Consider the following 20,961-nt stretch of genomic DNA (forward strand, 5'->3'; position numbering starts at 1 on the left):
AGGGACCAATCTCAGCTTTTAGCAATGGGCAAAAAATTTTAGATGAATTCTTCTTACCAGCTTCGATGGTGGCCATTGTCTGTCCTGGGTAAATCAAATCCTGTTTCTCCTTGAAAGCACTTGTTTTTCCTGAGATTTCAGGCTGCTTATTTGCCCTGCAACCTCAGCTCTCATGTAGGGTTAAGAAAAATTATGGTTTTGAATATGATGTGGCTTTCTCTCTTTGTAAGGGTGGGTATAATGTTCTTTCCAACTTTCCACATCGTAGGTAGAAGTTGGAATTCACATATTATTGATGAAATTTCAAACCCTCTGCTGTATAGCCCCCACCTCACTCTGGTTACTGACACTTACTATGAAATTGTTTTTAAGAATTTTGTGTCCATCTTGTTAGGGAGGACAAAATTTACCTGATCAAGACTTACTTAAAGAGTAAGTCTATGTCTATTAAGGTATTAGGTAATAGATACTGATAACCTGAGAGGCATTTCTCTGGATTGGTAGTAGTTGCCTTGAAATGTAATGTTGAAAAGGATCTGTGTAACAAATTTGATTTTGTGTCTGATTGGTGGTGTCTGCCATGAGCACAGGGTGGCCAAGAGGGAGCTCTGATGGTCTATACCTGGTTTCCCTGATTGGTCCCCAAGGAACTTGGGAGAATAGGGGTAAGCGGTGGTGGTGACAAGTTTCTCTAGAGAAGCAACAGATAGTTTTTAACTGAAATAACTTGCAGTTTGGTAGAAGAGGAGTGATGTAAGCCAGTGAAACATTTGCAGACCCGATATAGTAAAATGTAGTAAACTGTGCAGGTATAGGAAGATGATAGAGTTTGAGAAAAGGAGAGGTCCTTGGGGGTTTCAGTGATCTTGGAGAGCATGTTCACTCAGAAAGAGAGCCCCAAAGACCAGCCATGGTGAAGAGAGTGAGCTCGGTTCTGAGACTGCTGAATCCTGGAGGTTGGAGCATCTTACAAGTAGAAATGTCCTGTCCAGAAGGAAGACCACAGGAGAGAGGCTGGGCTGGTGGCACCATCATCCACATCATCTCATCATCAGTATCACCACCATCATCAAATAGACAAGTAAAAGCAATGGGAGGAGAGAAGCTGGCAGGGGGAGGAAGTATGTATGGAGAAGAATGAACTGAGGGCAGATTTGGTTGGGGGTAGAAGGGGTAGAGCCACCCTAAGAAAGGTGAAGGAGACAGTGCTGTGATATCTCAGACTCCTATTCATCCTTCAAGGCTCAGGAGAATCCCTCCTGGGTGGCTTTCCTGGGTAGACTTAACTGTTCTCACCTTTGTTTCCCAAGCCCCTTGTTTATACTGTTTCTGTAGCATTTATTACATTAAGTTATAGTTAGTGGTGTTTATGTGTGTGTGTCCTTTTATTTTGTAAACAACTTCAAGCCTTGGACTCTGTCTTATTCACTGCCTCTCACCACTGACTCATATAGATTTTTGTACACCATCTATGATTGAGGAATACTTGTGGAATTGAATCGAAAAGTGACATATCTGGCAAGGGATCAAGAGAAAAAGATGAGGGTTTGACAAGAAATAAGTGAACAGTGACTTTCAAGGGAGGAGTTTCAAGACAGTGATAAACTATTCTGAAGCTCTGAGTTTTTTTCTGGCTTAAGGGTTTTGGAAACCACAAAGATGTGGTTACTGCTTTGAATCATCTGACTACAGTCTTTCTACTTAAGCAAAAAATATTAACATCTATTTGGAAAGTGCAGCAATTAAAAATACTAATGGGTTTCAAATTTTTCAAGATAATCTTAGAGAACATAAAATTTTTTGATATGCTATAAGCTATTAAGTAAAAATATTTGCAAATGAATACTAATGCATAATTGTGAAAGAAGGTAACATGCTCTGCTGGTTTGAGTAAATGAGATACAGAACAAAGATCAAAATGGTATCTAGAGGTAAGTTAAACCTAAATTTCTACTTTGTGGTGGTTTGACCTGAGATGATACTGTGGTCAGAGGAAATAAAGACCAACCTTTTGGAACTCCTTCAGCTTTTCCCCCATACAACAAAACATCTCCAGAGAAGTATTTCTCCTTCTGTGAAAGACATATCCCTCCATTGTTTCCTGGGTTCTATCCCCTGCAACCTCCTCAGGGATGCGTCTTGGGATTAACCTCTTTCCTGTGCCTGCACTCTCTCCATCTCTGTTGGTTCTTTACTCTCACATTCAGACATGTTCAATTTCTCCATCTTCAAAACAGAAGCCCAGTCATCTTGGATATTCTGTTTTCCTCCATGTCCTAGCTCTCTTGTGTCCCTTGCTAGTCATACTCCTGGAAGGAGTACCCTACACTCAGCATCTTCACTTCTAGAGGAATCACTCCTCTCTGAACAGCCGGAGATCTTCTCTGTTTAGGATATTTACTTGAGTGAAGATAAGTTACTGGACTAAATAACCTCTGAGGGATGTTAAAACTTCACAGTTAAATGATGCTAACATACTTATGAAGCTCAACCAGACATCTGGATATAAAATAACTTTAAAGAACCCTAACTTGGGTAGCAAAAAATGGTCATCATATATATTAAAATATGAGATTTCTAAGATTCAAAACCTTCTTGTTTGTCTAATTTTATAGTTATAACATTGTGCCTAAATTAGACATTCAGAAGAGTCTGACACCTAATTCAGCTGGAAATCATTATTCTCTAGACATAATGTGGTTTCACGAAAGTGTTGCTGGCTTACAACATTTGCAATCAGACAATTAAAGAACCCGAAAAATGGAAACTCTTAGAAGTTAATTAGTGTTGATGGCAGAAGCATACATAGGAAATAAATAGCATTTTCATTTGGCTAAATGATAGAGTAAAAATAAAGGGAAGATTGAAGGCTGTGGGCTGGAGGGCTTTCCAACAAAAAGATGATGCTCCCTGGGGGTTGAGGAAGCATTGTTTTGTGTTTTTCAGAATCAGAAGTACAGGTACCAGCTCAGGAGAGGCTTCTCCAGCCAGAATATTAGAGCCATGCGTTCAAACTGGTAGGGCTCCAATTCACAGTTTCTGCTGCTTTCATTACCTCTTTGAGATTGGCTGGGATTCACTGCAGGGAGCAAGACGTACCTTTTACTTTTCTATGTGTATGAGAAATTTCACCAAAAATAACCTCTCCTTGCCCAAGTGGCTCAAGGAACTGCAACCAGGCCTTTCTCACAAAATGGTTAACTCCTTTTGCTAAAATGTTTCCTGAATTGTAAGAAGCTGTTGTGTTCAGCTGTGCACGTGGGAGACTGAACATCACCAGGAGGGTTGAACAACTCGCTGATCTAACCATATAGCCCATGATGTTTATGTTGCCCCTGGAGATATGCATCGTGGTAGCCTTGCAAAAGGCAGGGAATAGAGGTTCGAAGGGAAGGTAAGCTTCTTAGGGACAGGCTGATGAATATAACTGTAAAACAAAGTTCAGATCATAACTCCTTATAAACTTTTAATTGCTATGTAGAAGGGTTTCAAGGACTCATAATTAGCTTGATGTGCTGTTCCTTATTAATTCAAATGAGGAGAACAGGAAATTACCCTCAGAGGAGGACTTTGAATGGGCTTCCAGGTGTCATGACCTTCACCACTTATGCAGTGATCATGTGCAATGTGTCAAATTCTGTGTCAGGCACTCAGATTTTTCACAGAGGTGACACCGTACAAAACTTATAACAAGTTTGATTGCTTCATGGATTTGGAAAACTGTAATAAAAGAATGACCATAAAAATGTACGAACTGTATTGAAATACAAGAAGTGAATTAGAACTAGTGGGGGTGAGGATTTAATAATATGCATAACTGTTGAACCACTGTGTTGTATATTTGAGACTACTATAAGATTGTATATCAATGATACTTCAATTGAAAAGAATTGAATTAGAAAAACCTTAACTTACACGTATGATAATTAGTTTCTTGAGCACAGTTTCTATTTATCTTTTCAACATGTGCTGAAGAAGATATTTAGCTCCAGTTCTTTTTTCAGAAGATGCCAAGTTGCTAAGTGAAATAAAGTGAGCTTCTGTCCCTCTCTACACAGAGAGATGGCTGTGTGACCTCTGGAAGTCCACTTGATTAAGCAACATGGTTTAATGATTCTTTGGCTCAGAACCAAACTCACATTATGTTCAGACCATAAGCGTCCAACATTAGTTTTAAATTTAGCCCAGACTTATGGAATCTTCAAATTCTTAAAGTGCAGACGATCTTTCTGCCTGAGTCGACAAGCTGTAAGCCCATGAAGCCAATGAGAACACAAATTAAAAAAAAAAAAAAGACCATCAAATTGTAGTGATGGGTAAATAATTTGTGCATTGGGACATTATCTTAATTGGGAAGAAGCTTATGTCTAAAAGGTTAAACTAATTCTTGAAGTATTTCTTTTTTTCCTTTTATAGTTCTCCAGTCTAGACTTTAAGCTGGAGAAAGCCAAGTTTGCTTCCTGACTCCACCACTCACTAGCTTTGTGATCATAATAATAATTATAATAATGGCTAACATTTTTAGAGAGCTTACTATGTGGCAGGCACAGGGATAAGTATTTTCACATCTTGTTTAATTTATTCCTCGCAATGACCTTATGAGATGGGCATTTTTTATTATACCCATTTTATAAATGAGAAAAAGAAGGCTTAGAGCCTACATACAGCCTCTATGCTACAGTTATCCCTGGTGAAGTACCCTGCCTCAGTACTCCTGGGTAAGGAAAGCTTAAAGCCAAATAGCAGAGCAGTTAAGAGCTTAGACTTTGGAGCCAGTTTGCCTAGACTGAAATCTTGTCTTAGCTACTTGCTAGCTGGAAAAGTTACTTAAACCATTTGTGTCTCAGGTTCCTTATCTGTAAAACGGGGATGATAAGAATAATAATTTTATCTCTTAAGGTAATAGAGGAACGTGACTAAGTGATGAGTTGTGAAGTGCCAAGAATCTAGTGTATGTGACATGTCCAAAAAATGTTAGCCGCTGTTAAAGTAGCATATATCATAAGGCTGAGGAATTGTCCACCAGCAGTTCCAACAGGACCTGGAAATTGATTTATACTAAGCCATAGATGATCAGTACTGGATCATCTATATGTGAACTGAGTGAGAATGAGCTATGCACCTGGAGTGGGGATGAGAGAGGGAAAAATATCTTGTCTGTTTTTTTTTTTTTTTTTTGCTGTGCCTTTTGTCCCGGACACCATTTGCCTATTTACTTGTTCTTTCTTTAGGGTGGTTCCATAGACCCTTGATCCTAGAAGCTGGGACTTATAGAAGGTGGTCAGGAGAAGGCCCAGGGGCATAGGTATAGCCAAGCCTGAACAAATGCTTTCCAGGGCAGTGTGCTAGGATTATGAGGGCAGAGGGATGAAGGGAGAGTCATTTCTTGTGTCTTCACCAACAGAGCTGCATTTCTGCATTGAGAAAGGCTTACATGACAGTGTCTCCTACTCTTTATGACTTGACTTTGTTTGCCAAAGTTTAGAAAGGAACCCAAATGCATTGTCTCCAGGGCCAGAGATGGTCTCTGGGTGTGAGGGAACCCCTTTTCCTCTCCAGAGAGACTTTGGACTGTCAGCATTCATTCTCAGCATCCTTTTAGACTCCTCTCCTTTCTCCTCTTCAGGCATTGAAGACTCCATGCAGTCCTCTGGCTACTTTCCTGGAAATGAAAGACACCTTTTGTGTCTCTGAAGATAAGGGGTGAAGACAAGAACAGAATCTGAAGGCAAAAAGACATATTCACAGATCTCAGGATATTTCCTGAGGATGGCCTGGAACCTTCTTTTGTGCACTGGCGGGGAATCTTGAGGTACATGACCTTATAGGGTAGAGAGCAAAGCTCCTCAGCCTTGGCACCATCGCCGTCTGGGGCAGATGACTCTTGGTTATGGTGGTTGTCCTGTGTGTGGAGGATATTCAGCAGGATCTTTGGCCTCTATTTACTAGATGCCAATAGCCACCTGCCATGGTTGTGACAGCCAAAAATGTCTCCAGCCATGTTGCCAAATGGCATAGAGGGAACAGCAGTCCTTGATTACTTTCTCTGAGGTTACAATGGTTTTGTATGAAATAGACTGGTTGCTTTGGTCTGAATCTGAGAACTCATTGAACAAGTTCATTCATGCAACAGTATTTATCCATACTCTGCTTTCTGCACATGGAAGTTAGTCTCAGTCTAAGCAAACATTTGTGTGTGTGTGTGCACTTGCACACGCATGTGTAAATGTGTGTGTGTGTGTGATGAATGGTTCTCTCTGGGAAGGACCTCACATTCTAAGGGGTGATATGGGACCATGACTATAGTTGTTGTACTCACCCCACAGGGCTTTGGTTCGCATGTGGAAACATTCATGATGGAACTTTGTGAACAAAAGAACAACCCATGCATAGGTGTTAAGTATTTAAATCAGGGATTGAATCATGGATGCATTTTCTTCAGTACCACATGGTCAGGGCTGGTGCCAAATATGACCACTTCTAGTGAATGTTGATTATATTGTCTTTGTGAAAAAACCAAATAAACCAGGACCATGGTCTTCCTGTAAGTTATAAAAATCCCTGCTTTTATTCCCAAAGCATCTATGGGTAGCTCCTCATCAAACAGCCAGAAAACCTGCCTTCCCACCCTTGGAATAAGAACTGGGGTGTAGCAGTTCTGTCTGACTGGCTGTGACACTCACAGTGGTCCAAGGTGGATGGTGTGGCCAGGGAGTGGGGTTGCCAACTAGGACTGAACTGTGGGTATAAGCTGGAGGTCTGGTATGGCAGGCACTCCATGCTTTGGAGAGCCAGTTCTGACCTTGGAAGCATCAGTCAGCGGGGCTACTGTCTAAATTGGATCTAGGGGGAATGGATTTCTGGTGAAGGGGTCAGTATCCAGCTGTGGAAGGAGCTGGAAGGTAAATATAAAACCATGCTTAAGAGAAGCCTGGAGCTGCACAGTTAGTCAGTAAATTCTGTCTTGGGGCTGGGGGCTGGGAGAGCTTATGTAATATTGTTCCAGTGTCAAAGCCAGGAATTAGGGCTTGAGAAAAAGCCCGAAAAGGTGGAGGATCAAGAAACTCCTGGATGATTATAGTGAGCAAGGACAGAAGCCCAAAACATCTTGCTGGGTGCTTGGTGCCTGAGTGTGACAGTTGGTGCTGAGGCCCAGAGATGGGCAGGAAGACTGAAATAGGATCAGGAGCTGGGGGACATTTTCTGCTGTGAGTTTTTTGATGGCAACACTTAGGGATGAGGCACTCATATATTCATGATTCAATCAATCATTCATTCAACAAGCATTGAGTGACTACTGTATGTGAAGCACAGAGCTAGGAACCACAGATGTACAAGGAAGGAAAGACCTAGACAGAGCAGCTGGAAGTCTGGGGTGGAGGTTGTGGCATGCACACAAATCAGGACCATAGGAAACAGAAAGTGCTAGGAGTGTCTAGAGGAGGGAGAAGAGATTAAAAGTAACATCTCTGTAGTTGACTCACATAATAAGACTGGTAATTATTTAAAATAATTATTGTCCATGAGAAGCCCAGGAAGATGGGCAATGGGTGAAGTTAACCAGGTTGAACTTCCTGACGCTTAGATCTTGTTTTTGTTTCATTTCTTAAACTAGATGAAGTTTCATAGCTCATCTTGATTTCTTATGGGTTTTTTTGTTGGTTGGGACCCTCCAGAACGTCTGGCTTCCAGGAGCAACTGATTGCTGTCCCTTTCTCAAAGGTTGCTTTCTTCCCAGTGGGTGCTTTTACCATGGGTATCACATTCAGGGAAGCCCCTGAAGTGTAGAACTTGTGGACAGGTGGGGTTTTTACTCAGAGACCAAACTAGATGTGTTTGAAGATTCCATCCTGGCCTATTCCAGTGACACACGCTTTCCACACAAACTGCCAAAGAATTGCATTAAACCCTTACTCTTGGCCCTCATTCTTAATAGCATTTGTCTAGACTTCCCCTTCAATCTTGCCACAAAATAACAAAAATATAGACAAAAATAATGGAAAAGGTGGCAATTACCCTGCCTGTAACCCCTCCCTGCCTTAGGTTGTCACCACAGCAGATAAAGACTATTTTATGGGAGACCAACCTGCTGCCACAATTCCTAAAGTTTATTTGCACAGAAAAATAAAGGCACCTTTTATTTGTCACCCTGCTGAGAAGAAATATTATTCCTGTCCTCCTGTTTCATATTAGCCTTCCTTTTTCTTGCACATTTCATCCCATGGTTTCTGATCATTTTACAAAAAGGAGGATTTCTGCTTTTGACCTTACCTCTTGCTGTTGTAACATCCCAATTTTCCAATGGTCAGTCACCGTTTGCCATTTCCTTTTTTGTAGGGGTTAGGTGGGTGTGGAGGGGACATGTTCCAAAGCTTAAGCATACAAGCCTCTGGCCCATTTTTTAAAAAGCGTGCTAGGTTTCTCATGTGATAGTGGCTTCTCAGGAAAGCTATGCTTTCATGCAGCCGCAGCGCCAGCATTGATCAGCGGGAAAGTTCAAGGCGGCAACTCATCAAGCTCGGCCTCAATACCAGAGTCCAGACAAGGTCTGCAGTAAATAAGACAGTAACAAAGAATCATATTTCCTTCTCCCCCAGAAAATCAGCAGTGACATAGTTTGCATTTCAGGGTTGGGACATGGTATCTTCTCCCTGCACTGCAGGTGGAAAGCAAGGGTGGTTTTCCTCTCTGAGGAGTTGCGTCAGCATGCATTTTAGCCACCTTTTGCTTAGAAACAGTGAAAATGTAATTTTGAATTTTTCAGGTTGATTGGGGATTTTTTTTTGGGTTGTGTACTGATTATGGCTTGGATTGTTTAAATAGAACTTGTATTGTTATAAATATGTGTTTAGTTTTTCCCACATTTGTTTTAATGGACTCATCTCCCTTTCCCTTCTGACCCATCTCCTTCCAAAGAATGAAGTTGAGATTTCCATGTGAACATACAAAAAGAATGATCTTTTGCTCTAAGTAGATGGGGAAAATTTTTTTCTTCACATGCAGTGTGATAAAAAAAAATAGATACCCTATGAGTCCCTCGTGGATTATTGCTATTGATTTCTTTCCTTGAAACGTGGAAATGTTACTAGATAGGGTGTTAGGAGTAGGTATGTGGGTGCAAATGCAGTTTATTGCTTGTTGAATAAAAATCAGTGAAAAATTTCATCATTTGTGTGCTTGTGTTACATGTGAAGGTGAATTTTAATCCCAAACTAGTCCTTAGTTAAAGCCTCATGTAATGCAATAAGTTATTTTTTTTAGGGTAAATTTATATTTGAAGGAAATAAGCTTATGAAAGACTGAAAACATAAAGATTTCAAGCATTTTTTCTCTCTGGTTTACTGAAACATTATAGCTTTTTTAAGTTAATGAGATCAATGAAATTTACTTATCACAGTCAGATTTCTATTGTGTCTGTTTTCATCTCCACACCCACCACAGGCTGCTCCTTTGAGCTTCCTCTGGTCTCCTGCTCAGGTGTGTGAAATGAATTACTGCAGGTTTCTGGAAGCTAGGTGCTCTGTGCAGCATGTGGCTTCAGAGCCTGACCCTCAGGGATGCACCCACTGGGAAAAAAGAGGCTGACCTTCTGTCACTTTCCTTCTCCTCCCTTTTAACGATTCAGTCTCTATCCTTTTGAGAAGATCTTTCCAGCCCTTTGACCCCTGTTAGGAGAGGAAGGCTTAAACAGCTAAAAGTACCCTCCGTCTCAAGGCTTGCCAAGGAAAGCTCAAGAGGCCTTTTAGGAAATGCCAAAAGACAGGGGCCTCGGTTCTCAGCACATTTAGAAGGCAGATCCCACTCCAACACCATTTCCCTCCTCATTAATTTTATAGAAGCAACCCTGCCTCCTACCCTCACTTGTCAGTGCCACCAGAATCGACACATTCGGCGAGCAGCTGACTTGTAATGATAGCCCTTGGACTGTGTGAGAGCTATTGTGCAATTTGAAAAAGAGCAAGGAAAATGTGTGGCTGAGGTGGGTCACTGGGTTGCTGCTTTGTGGGCTCCTGTTCTGGCTTTCGTTTTCATGGAAGAACAACCACTGCTGGGTAGGTTGCTGCCCCACTTGAAGATGGTGAGATAGGGAATGTAGGATTTCTGAAAGGAGGACAGTTTTGGTCTCTAGTGTCTGCTTCTACTTTATGACGTGACTTTAAATCACACACTTAAAATGGCAGCTAGCACTGATAGTGTGGTATTCTCAAGTGGAAGCCATTGTTCATATAATGTTATGTATATTCACAAATTTAATTCACACTACAGTAAAAGTGGAACTAGGAAACTGAAGCAAAGAGAAGGTAAGTACAGTGTTACCAGGATAAGAAACTTTGTATTAGAATTTCTATTTTGTCACTTACTAGCTCTTTAAGTGGGTAAGCTGCTAATTGTTTTGAGCCTAAATGCTCTCATCTGTAACATGGGGATTGTTAATTGCACTTCTAGGGTTATCACAGTATTTAATGGGATGTTATAGAGTCCTGGGACCAAGCGTCTCCACCTCCTTTCCACTTTCTCATCTCACCCCTGACTTTTCTCCAGGTGCCTGTCTTTTAGAAGTACTGATGGGGAACAAAAACATAGTGAATTTTAGGCACTGTGCCCAGAGAGAGGGCTGATTCTCAAAGGGGTGATTTACGTTCCTTCTTTGGGGAGAAGCTACAGATAATATGTATCTGTCACAGAAAAGAATCTAAACCCAGTTGCAGCAGTCAATTACAGTTGAGTTGGGAGTGGCTAAAAGGATTAGGTATTTGACCCTATATTATAAGATATTTGCTGCCATTTCAACTGTAGGAAAGGGAGGGATGAAAGTAGGATTTAAAGGTTCTCAGAATAACTAGGTGAATTCTTTCCCTGGTTCTCTTTATTTCTTTTTCAGTATGAACATATATGCTTGTGCGCATGTGTTCCCACACAGGATACACTCATATGCTCCTCAGTCATGCTATATTTGGAAATAATAGTATCTAAAGATCTTAAAAGTGTTTTCCTTGATAATGAAAGTAATGCATGTTTATTTTATAGACTTTAGGAATATAGAAAAATAATAGGAATAAGATATTAATTTCCCCACCCAACATGCAGAAATAACCATTTATGCAGCATATATTGGAGACCCCAAGTTTTTTTCTATGCACACACACCCATTTAACTTATAGATGGCTTAATATTATATTGTGAACATTTTTCTTTTTCATTAATGTATTAGTAACTCATCGATACATAAAAATATCCCAAAACCTAATGGCATAAAATAACAATCATTTTATTATTATCTTCATGGTTCTAGGAGTTGACTAGGCTTAGCTAAGTAGTTCTTGCTCAGGGTCTTTCATGTATTTGTAGTCAGGCAGTGGCTTGGGCTAATTTTCTGAAGTTGTGTACTCATGTTTCTGGTGTCTGGGCTGGAAAGACTCAAAGAGCTGGGTTTCCTGGACATTTATCCCAACCCCAATGTGGTCTCTCCTGCGTGGTGACTTCAGGGTAACCCTGTTCCTTACACGGCAATTCAGGGATCCAAGTGCATGTCCACAGAGATAGGCCAGGCTAAAGCCAACTCACTTTTTACAACCCAGTTTTGGAAGTCACAAAGCCTTCCTTCTGCCACACGCTGTTCACCAGAGCAGTCACAAAAGCCTACGCAAAAGCCCACAGAAGCTCTCCCCTTGAGACATAGACCTCTTGAATGGTTCATTAGTCTCCTATCACTGGTGCCACAATTTAAAAATAACACAGATTTATTATCTTACAGTTTTGGACGTCAGAAATCTGAAATGAGTTTCACCAGGCCAAAAATCAAGGTGTTGGCAGGATTGCCCTCCCAGGAGGCTCTAGGGGACAGTCCATTTCTTTGTCTTTTCAAGCTTCAAGAGGCTGCCTGAATTTCTTGGCTCATGGCCCCCTCCTCCGTCTTTAAGGCCAGCAGCCTAGCATCTTCCAATCTCTACCTGACTCTTAACCATTACGTTTTCTTCTTCTGACTCTGATCTTTCTGCTTCCTTCTTGTAAGGACCTTTGTGATGACATCGGGCCCACCTGGGGAGTTCAGGGCAATTTCCCCATCTAAATATCCTTAGCGTAGTCACATCTACAAAGTAACTTTTACCATGTAAGGTAAAGATATTCACAAGTACCTGGGATTAGGATGTAGACATCTTTGGAGGGCTATTGTTCAGCCTACCACAGTGGGAAATGGCAAGGCTCTGGAAAAGCATATGCAACCAAAAATATTGTTGCAGTCATTTTAGGAAAGTATAATCTTCCACAATTAAGTAATTTCAGTGGTTGCACAGTATTTTACTGTATGACTGTTACATTTACTTAGCTTTTCCATTGTTAAGCATTTAGGGTGTTTCCAATATTAAAAAAAAACATAGGAACAAAGATCCCTATAAATAAATATCTCTGTAAATTTATGATTATTTTCTTAGGATAAATTAGTAAGGATGAAATTATTATATAAAACATAAGAATATGTATAAATTGCCATATTGTCCTTCAGAAAAGTGACACCAGTATTCCAGCAGCATTATATAAAAGTGTTTATTTTTCTTCATTTTCATGAACAGAGTATAATGATTAAAAAAAAATCTTTGCAAATTTATAAGTAAAAATCCTCACCTTGCTTTTATATGTACTTTCTTGGTTATTGGTGAGGTTAAATGTTTTTTCACATTATTCATGATTTTGTACTTTCTTTTTTTGTCATTGGCTGTTCATGATTTCATTAATGTTTTTCTATAGGATGCTCATGTTTTTATTCATTTGCAGGAGCTCTATATATGAGATATGTTAAACCTTTGTCAATATTTGATGTGCATAGTAGTTACAGTTTTATATTTTATAAACTAGAGTATATTTCCCTTTGCTGTTTCTTTTTTTCTCTTAATGATTAAATATTTGTTCCCTTACATAGAACAGATAAGTAATCACTCATTTTCTTCTTGTTGCTTTATGATTTAATTTTATACTTATGGTTGTTTAAGTGGTATATTTATACATATATAACATATATTTCATATTTTATATTAACAGTATAAACAAGTGGATTTGGAAAGAAAGGAGTATAGGCAGTTTATTTGATTTCATTAGAAATAAGTTGCCAACCTGTTTACTGTCCATCTGATTCAGTCAATACCCAAATATCTATGGTAAATAGCAGCAATAAAGAACTAGGATAAAATATACGTTCACTGGTAATCTCCCAACCACATTTCATGGCATGTTTGTGCTTAGAAACATTCTAATGGCATTACATTCTGAGGGCAGAGCACTTCAGGTGTTTCTCCATGGTCACATCATAGAGATCAGTGGTCTTATGGTCTGTTTGGGTAGCCTTGTTTCTATGACAGAAAAAACCCCTCTCATAGGGCATGCAAATGAGATGTTTTTCTCCAGAAGAATGATGGCTGATGGTGTCTTTCGTGTATATCTTGGTTAAAAGGCCTAATCTCTCTAACCTTTAGAGATCTATTCCTACAGGACAAGTCCTTGTCTCTATGGGAAATCCTTTGCCAGATAGCATGGCATTGCACTATGATAAATCACTGGAACTGTAGATGAAGTATATCAAAAGTGGACAAAAGGATTACCTCCTTCTGAGAGGGTGAAACAGAACATGTTTAAATCCCTGGAAAGAACATGGGGGGAATTAAGGAACACAGAATGGTTATAGGGTTGCCCAGAGGAAGGGAGTGGGCAGATGCCCATATAGGTAGAGGATCTTGGGGGCTGAGTCAGACCAAGGATAGTGCTGCAGTGACAGAGTGAAAAGAAGAAAAGCTATTACATGCTGAGTATTCACAGCTTCCCTCTCCTTCAGCTCCCCTATTACTCTCAGTTTTGCCTTTTTTTTGTTTCTTTATTATGCAGAGTAAGAATGATGGGTGAACACATATTTTTGAAGGCCACTATGTACTGAGCATTGTGCTGGGGAGACAGCAGTAAACAAAACAGACAATAACCCCTACCTTTATGGAACTTGCACTCTAGTGAGGGGAGACAAAATGAAGAAGTAAAATATAGATGTCAGAGAGAGATAAGTGTGCTGTGGAAATAGGGAAAGCTGGGAAGGTGGGTAGGGGATAGAGAGTGTGGGGTGGGAGCATGCAGTTTTACCTAGGGTGGCCTGAGAATGCTTCACAGTGGAGGTGGCATTTGAACAAAGAACTGAAAAGGGGCAAGAGTGAACCAGGTGGACATCTACATGAAGAGCATTTCAGGACAGAGAGAACAGTCAGGCCAGGACCCTTATGCTGGAGGGCACCTGGTCCACTGAATGGGCCTAGAGGATTGACAGAACAAAAAGATAGAGAGCAAGGAAAGATAAGAAGAAAAGAGTCTTGGATACTTGTGCATTTTGTGGGGAAGTTTGGGTAAAAGAAAGTAAAGAAACTTTAGGGGCAGGTGTCCTGTTTGTGGGATAAAGGGAGATGGTGGTAAAGGGGGTTTTAAAATGCTTTGCTGTGTGTTATATATGAAGTCTTTGGGTGACTTCAGGAAATATCTAAATTGCTTCACGTGTCTGAGCATTATATCTTGGTCATCTGCCTGAGCAAGGTGTCTTGAGTTATGTGAAATAATCCAAGAATTTATTATTGTGGTGGAGAAACAGTAATCATTGAACCAGCAGAGACAGTAGTCAGGAAAGCTGGGGATGTATATACACATAAGATGAGAGCATGTTGATAGGAGAAACAGCAGGAAAACTGTAGTAGGGAGAGTCAAGATAAATGGGGTAGAAAGTGCTGGATAGGTTAGGAAAATTCTGCAGTGGCAGGCTCCATGCCAGAATGGTCATGTGGAACTTGGACTTGGCTGCTGGAGGCCTGAACTGCTTTAAGGTGCTGAGCTGGCTAGCAGTGGAAGAGGGCTTGTGGGGAATAGGAGTCTAGGTGGTCAGGCCTGGCAGGGTGGGGGCATTTAAGGGCAAGGAGTGTTTAAAAGAAGAGGTCCTCAAAAGAATCTAGGAAGACATAGCCTGCACAGCTTGGCTTCATTTAACCAAGTGTCATCTAACACTGACAGATGCCTACCTAGGATGACAGTCCTGTCCTTGTCTAATGCCAACCATGGTGTTTAATGACAAAATGCATGTGTGTTTGCTATACTAGCTTCTACCTGTTGTTTCTGCTCTGGACATGCCTGGGTCCTAGTTTATAACCATGTTTCTTTGATCCATTGCTGCCTATCGACAATGTTTCCTGGTATTTTCCTTCCTATTACCTGGAGGATAGCAGATGAGTGAAAAGAATGTGAACTTTGGAAAAAAATATAGACTTGGATTAAAATCCAGGCTCTGCACTTTGGGCAAGTAACTTCAGTTTTCTTATCTGTAAAATACAGATGACATTCCTGTCATTAATTAGATTATAGGTAAGCAAATGTTCATCATCCTCTTCCCCAGGAGAGTAGTATACTTTCCCACCCCACTGGCGGTGGGCTTGGCCTTATGACTTCTTTTGTCCTAATGGTGGGTGAAGTGTACTTCCTGCACTTTGATTTTGGCTTGGACCAAGGTTTAAAGAAAAGACTTTCCCCACTGTACTTAACATATTGGCTAGAACAGTTAGTCAGGCCTCACTCCCTGGAAGCCCTTCCTCTGTACACTCTCAGACCAGTATTCCATTTCCAGAAGTGTTTGATTGTGATGAGAGCCTATTTTCCTGGCCTGCCCCTCAGAGGGAGGGCTGATCTTTCCCTGAATACTGGTATATTGCTTTTAGAAATTACTTGCCCTAAATATATTAAAGGCTTGGTAGAGTGGAAAAAGCATGGCCAGTTGAGTCAGAAGAACTTTGGATGTCATTTTTGCCACTTGACATCTCTATGAACTTGGACAAATCAAGTAATCTGTTTCTTTAGTTGAATACAGGGTTGCTGTGAGAATAAATGCAATAGTGTAATAAATAGTCTATAGAAGTTTTGTTATTTTAAGTGGAAGTGGTAATAAGTGCCTCCTTTGATTGACAAGAGCAGGCTTGGGAAGCTCTCATACCAATACCATTATATACTCTTTTACATGGTTTTATTGTGTCAGTTAAAGGGCTGCTGATGTACAAATCTGATGAAACTACCTAATTTGGCCCAGTTTTCAATGACAATAGTGAAATCTACTGGATAATGTGGAAAGGACACCCAGTGTGGAATCACACAGATGCATTGAAGCCATTAGCTCGATTAAGATGTGTCTGCTATGAGACTGTGGTACCAGTAACAGTCTAAATGGATGTATTAATGGCTAAGCAGAGTTTCTGCATGTGAAGTCTACTCATTCTCTTGGTTGTCTGAATATATGATGGTTTTATTTGGGGCTGGCTGGAAGATTTGAGTTTTCCTTCTGTAGTAGAATACCTGAATTGTGAGTTTTGTGCAATGGAGTATTCCTGGGTTTTGGAGTCACAACTGCCAAGTCTGAGGGCTGCTTTCATGACTCATTAGCTGTATGATCTCTGTAAGCCTCAGTTTCCTTATATGATAAAAGCAGAGAATGATTCTCATTTTCAGGGAGTTGTGAAGATTAGATGAGATAATACATATAAACATACCTTAGCACAGAGCTCAGTAAATGATGGTTTTCCTCTTCTCTCTTTCTTCATGAAGTGCTAAATGAATTGTAAAATACCTCTTGAGATCTACCAAGTGTATTTTTGACTTAACTGTTTTTAGGACTGTCATGAGAATTTGTTCTAGCTTTACTCTGTTTTCAATGAATTAAAAAAAAAAGAGGGGTTTCTAAAAAATGCTGGTTTTAGTTCTGGGCTTAGACAATGAAATATTTCTACTTGCTCAGAGAGGAGGGGAGTCAGAAGGCTAATATGTGGAAATAAGTGCCCCATGAATGATTCTTATCATTTAGGCCAATTAGTGTTCAACGATTACTGTGAAACAGGCAGAACACCACACTCAAAAATCAGTAGACAGATTAGAGAAGGACAGGCAGGGACAGAACAGAAAGGGGTTAGGGAGAGTTCATGAATGAATAGCAAGTAGATGTATTTAATGCATTTACACACCCAAATTCAACAGTACAAATACATTCTGAAAAAACTCTTCTTTCTAAAAGTAAAACATTTGGTCAGAGAAGGGAAAATGGGCCCTGTACCTTTAATGAGCTTTGGTTTTATTATGCAGATTTTATTATTAGTTGAACCCCTCTGAGGAAGTAAACATCTAAAGTTGCTATCGAGTTCCCTCTGTTGATGAGGTTGAATTAGAATTCTGCAGGAGCCAATGAAAATTACATGCAAACATTATTGCCATTTGTTATCATTATAAAATGTGATAATGTCATTGCTGACTTACCAAGATGATGACCTGAAAGGCCATGACATTATGACATTACATTTTATCAATAATGAAAAATTGCTGCCTTTGCATGGTAGTTGGTGAGTTCAGGTGACCACAGAAGGGGGTGCAGGTCTTTTTGTTTATGCTGGACTGAAAACAGAAACAAATCAGCAGTTAGAGATTCCTTAGGTCACTAAGGAAAAAAATGACATCTTTTCTTACTTTATCTGCCAGAGAAGCGGGAGGACTTCATTGACCCACGAGATTTAATATTCGTTAGGAGAGGCTAATATTCATTAGGCGAGGCTTGCTTCCAAGCCACCCAAATGGTGCTGTAGGCTCCTTGATAACAAATTTTACGGCTTGAGGGAAAATGTGTTACCCAAAGAAGCTGTGATGTATGCATCGACAGAGAGTGTGCCTCTTTGGGAAGGGATGCTGGGACCTAGCAGATTTCATTTAGGAAATCAGGAACAGCTGATAAGACATCAATTAGCTGATTAGCTGGTTGTTCTCAGATGTGGACTTGGAAGTAGGTGTTGTGGATGCTAAAACAATTTGTGCAGTTTGATTCAAACTTTTGAGGACATAATGGGAGCAAAAGAGTGGTCCCAGGTTATTCAAAACTTCACATATCATAGCTGTGTTTTTCCAACTGTGAGGGGTCATAAATCTGGTACCTGTAGATGAGCTGAGAAAAACTTGAGCCCATATGCCATGGCTGAATGGTCTACACAAGCTTTGGCTTCTAAAGCCTTCCTTGTAAATCATGCAGAGTTTGAGGCTTTTGTGAGTCTGAGAAAAGACAATTTTCACAAAATATGAGCAAGGGGCAATGTGGTAGCTCATCTAGCTTGTTTTTTCCCTTCCCATTTATTTTAACAGAGAGCTATAAAGAGTGGGCTACACGTATAAAACGCAAAGTCCAGGCACTAATATAAAAACTTGAAGGGAATGTAAAATCTTTAGATTTGAGGTGTAAAATAGATTTTCTTCCCTTTTCTCTTTTATGCAGGTGTTTCATTGCAGACATATAAAATACCTATTTACTTGTAGCTTTTCTTTCCCCTCTTTTCCCTCTGTGCTTCTGCTTATGTTTGGGGGAGTTCATGTGAATATAAGTTTTTTGGAGGAAAATAAACTGACCATCCTTGGTCTGGGCTTACAGAAGGGATCATTTCCATCTATCTCCTTTGTTTTTTGCAGTTTCTGAGGAGTATGTGTCTGCGTGTCTGTGTGTCTGTGTGCACTGCCCCTCCACCCATCCTTGAGTACCCTGGTGGAGGCCTTGTTTCTGAGCAGTATAGCAGCTCTCTCCCTGCCCTGATGCTGATCTGACTGTCCATATCCCTGGGGGCCTCCAGCTCAGCCTCCCTGAAAAAAGTTTTCCCAGTCTGACTCTGCAGTGTCAGTCAGTCTGACCCTTAATTGGTGGAAGCTCTTCTCAAGGCCGCTTGGCTGCACTGACTCCCATTCATCTCAGCTCCAGCCTCACCTGTCATCTCCCTGGGCATGGCACACTGATGTCTGTCTCTTTCACTGTGGCCCCCGTGATGCCTAGCATAGTGTTGGGCACATTCCAGGAGCTCAGTACATATTTGGTGCTGAGAGCCACTCTGAGAATGACTGCTAGAAATAAACCTCTATTAGCTCCTGCATTATTTCCCCAAGCACCTAGGGAAACCCAGCACATTCTTTTCCTGCCCTTTAGAAGTGCTAGTTTTCAAAGTATGGTCTCTGGACCAGCAGCATCAGTATTACCTGGCAACATGTTAGAAATGCAGAATCAGAAAGTGTGATTTGGGGCCTAGCGGTCTGTGTTTTAACAGTCCCTCCAGATCATTCTGATGTAGGCCCAAGTTTGAAGGGAATGTTTCAAGTTTTTTTTTTATCAGCACAGCATTAATGGGGCAGTTTCCAAGTATTATCTATGCATACAAAGTAAATAATTAGGTTTCATTTCCTAACTGTCCAATTATGGTTTTTATGTCCTTCCTTCAGAAAAACCTGGAAGCAGGGGTACAGTGTCGAGTCTGGCCTGCCTGTTTTGTCTTCAACCACATAAGGAGGAATGGTTATTTGGTCTAATGTAATTGGAAAAGATACAGAAATATCTCTTTTTTTGCAGAAAATAATGCCTAATGTTCATTGACTATGAATCCCTCTGGTTTAAGAAATTATTAGATGACAAATATCCCTGGGAAGAATAACACATTAATTTCTTAATGAAATATGTTTTATTAAGAATGAGTTTGTGGCAGAACCCTGGTGTTTCGGGATTTAACATTCTAAGCTTCAGTGATTTGCAAGTGATCTTGAAGATTCATGACTTTTAGTACCTGTATCTTTTGCAGTGGAAGCAGTCACATCCTTTCTCTGGTGGGTAAGCCTAGCAGACTACTCGGAATCTTTGTCTTAAGGCAGCTTAAAAAAAAACAAAACACTTTGCCATTTTGTTGTCTGTAAAAAAAAAAAAGGGAGAGGTGATAAAATGGCATAAGCCTAATGGTATTATGAAGATTAAATGAGCTAATACATGCAATCCATGTAGAATAAGGCCAGATAAATAGTTAACACATGTGAGATATGGCAATTGCCTCCTTGTCCCTTTAGTATGAACTCTTGCTATAGTTTACTACTGCTTATTTGAGGGAAGTACTGCTGTATATTTTTTAATTGGCTACTGGATTTATATATCAGGAAAGTCAAGATTTTTAGATGGACCTAGATCTTCTCAGCATTTGCAGTGTGGGTTTTGATCAGCCAGCTAGTTTTAACGGGCAGTGGGGAGGACAGGGTAGTCTGGGCACACCTTGGGGAGTGGCGGTGGATAGGTCTAGAAATAGGCAGTGAAATGGAAGAGAGTGTTTGTGCTGGAGGTGCATTTTGCCTGTGAGGTAGTATTTCCACCTTTTCAGGAAGAGTTCAAGTGGTCATTTTCTGTTATCAGTGAGTATAACTTCAGCAGAAGGACGAGTCAGATGAGAGTCATGTAGAAAACCAAGCACAAAGTTCAGGATTTTAGGTTAACTCATTTAGAGCCGGGGCCCAAACAAAGGAGATTTTTCTGCACAATATAGTTAAAGGTTGCGTGGATGTCCTTTCAAGTCCCTAGAATTCTTCTAGTGAGTTTAGGATGGCTTGCTTCCTGATGGGAGTAGGATGCCTGCCAATATGTATTACTTCATGTTCTCTGTTTTCAAAGGTTCAGTAAGCAAAAGGGGTTATTCTGACCAAGCTGCTGGGATGATGACAGGAACAAACACCTTGATGTATAAATTTGAGACCTTTAACCTCTCAGCTGTCAAATTTCAATATTTCTGGTCACAATGTTAAATGCACTCTAGTATCCATTTCAGAGAGCTCTGATGGAAAAATCAAAGTTTGCTTTTATATTACACACTGTTAGTAAGCTGTTAAAGGAAGAATAAAGCGAGGTGACTGCTAGCCTTATTTTGTATTTGTGGCTTTATAGCTTCAGCATAATAAAACAGGACCTCTATTTTCTCTGTAACTTATAATGCACACTCCAAATGACTTAGTGTTACTGCCAGTTCTATAACCCTTACCTTTTAAGGATGATAAACACAGCATGTTGGAGGTAAAGCTCAAAACCAGGACTGTGAAAGGTGTAGGGAAATATGGCCTAAACCATGACTTTGAGACCTT

Source organism: Manis javanica, chromosome 8 (genome assembly GCF_040802235.1).
Source record: "Manis javanica isolate MJ-LG chromosome 8, MJ_LKY, whole genome shotgun sequence".
Lineage (NCBI taxonomy): Eukaryota > Metazoa > Chordata > Mammalia > Pholidota > Manidae > Manis > Manis javanica.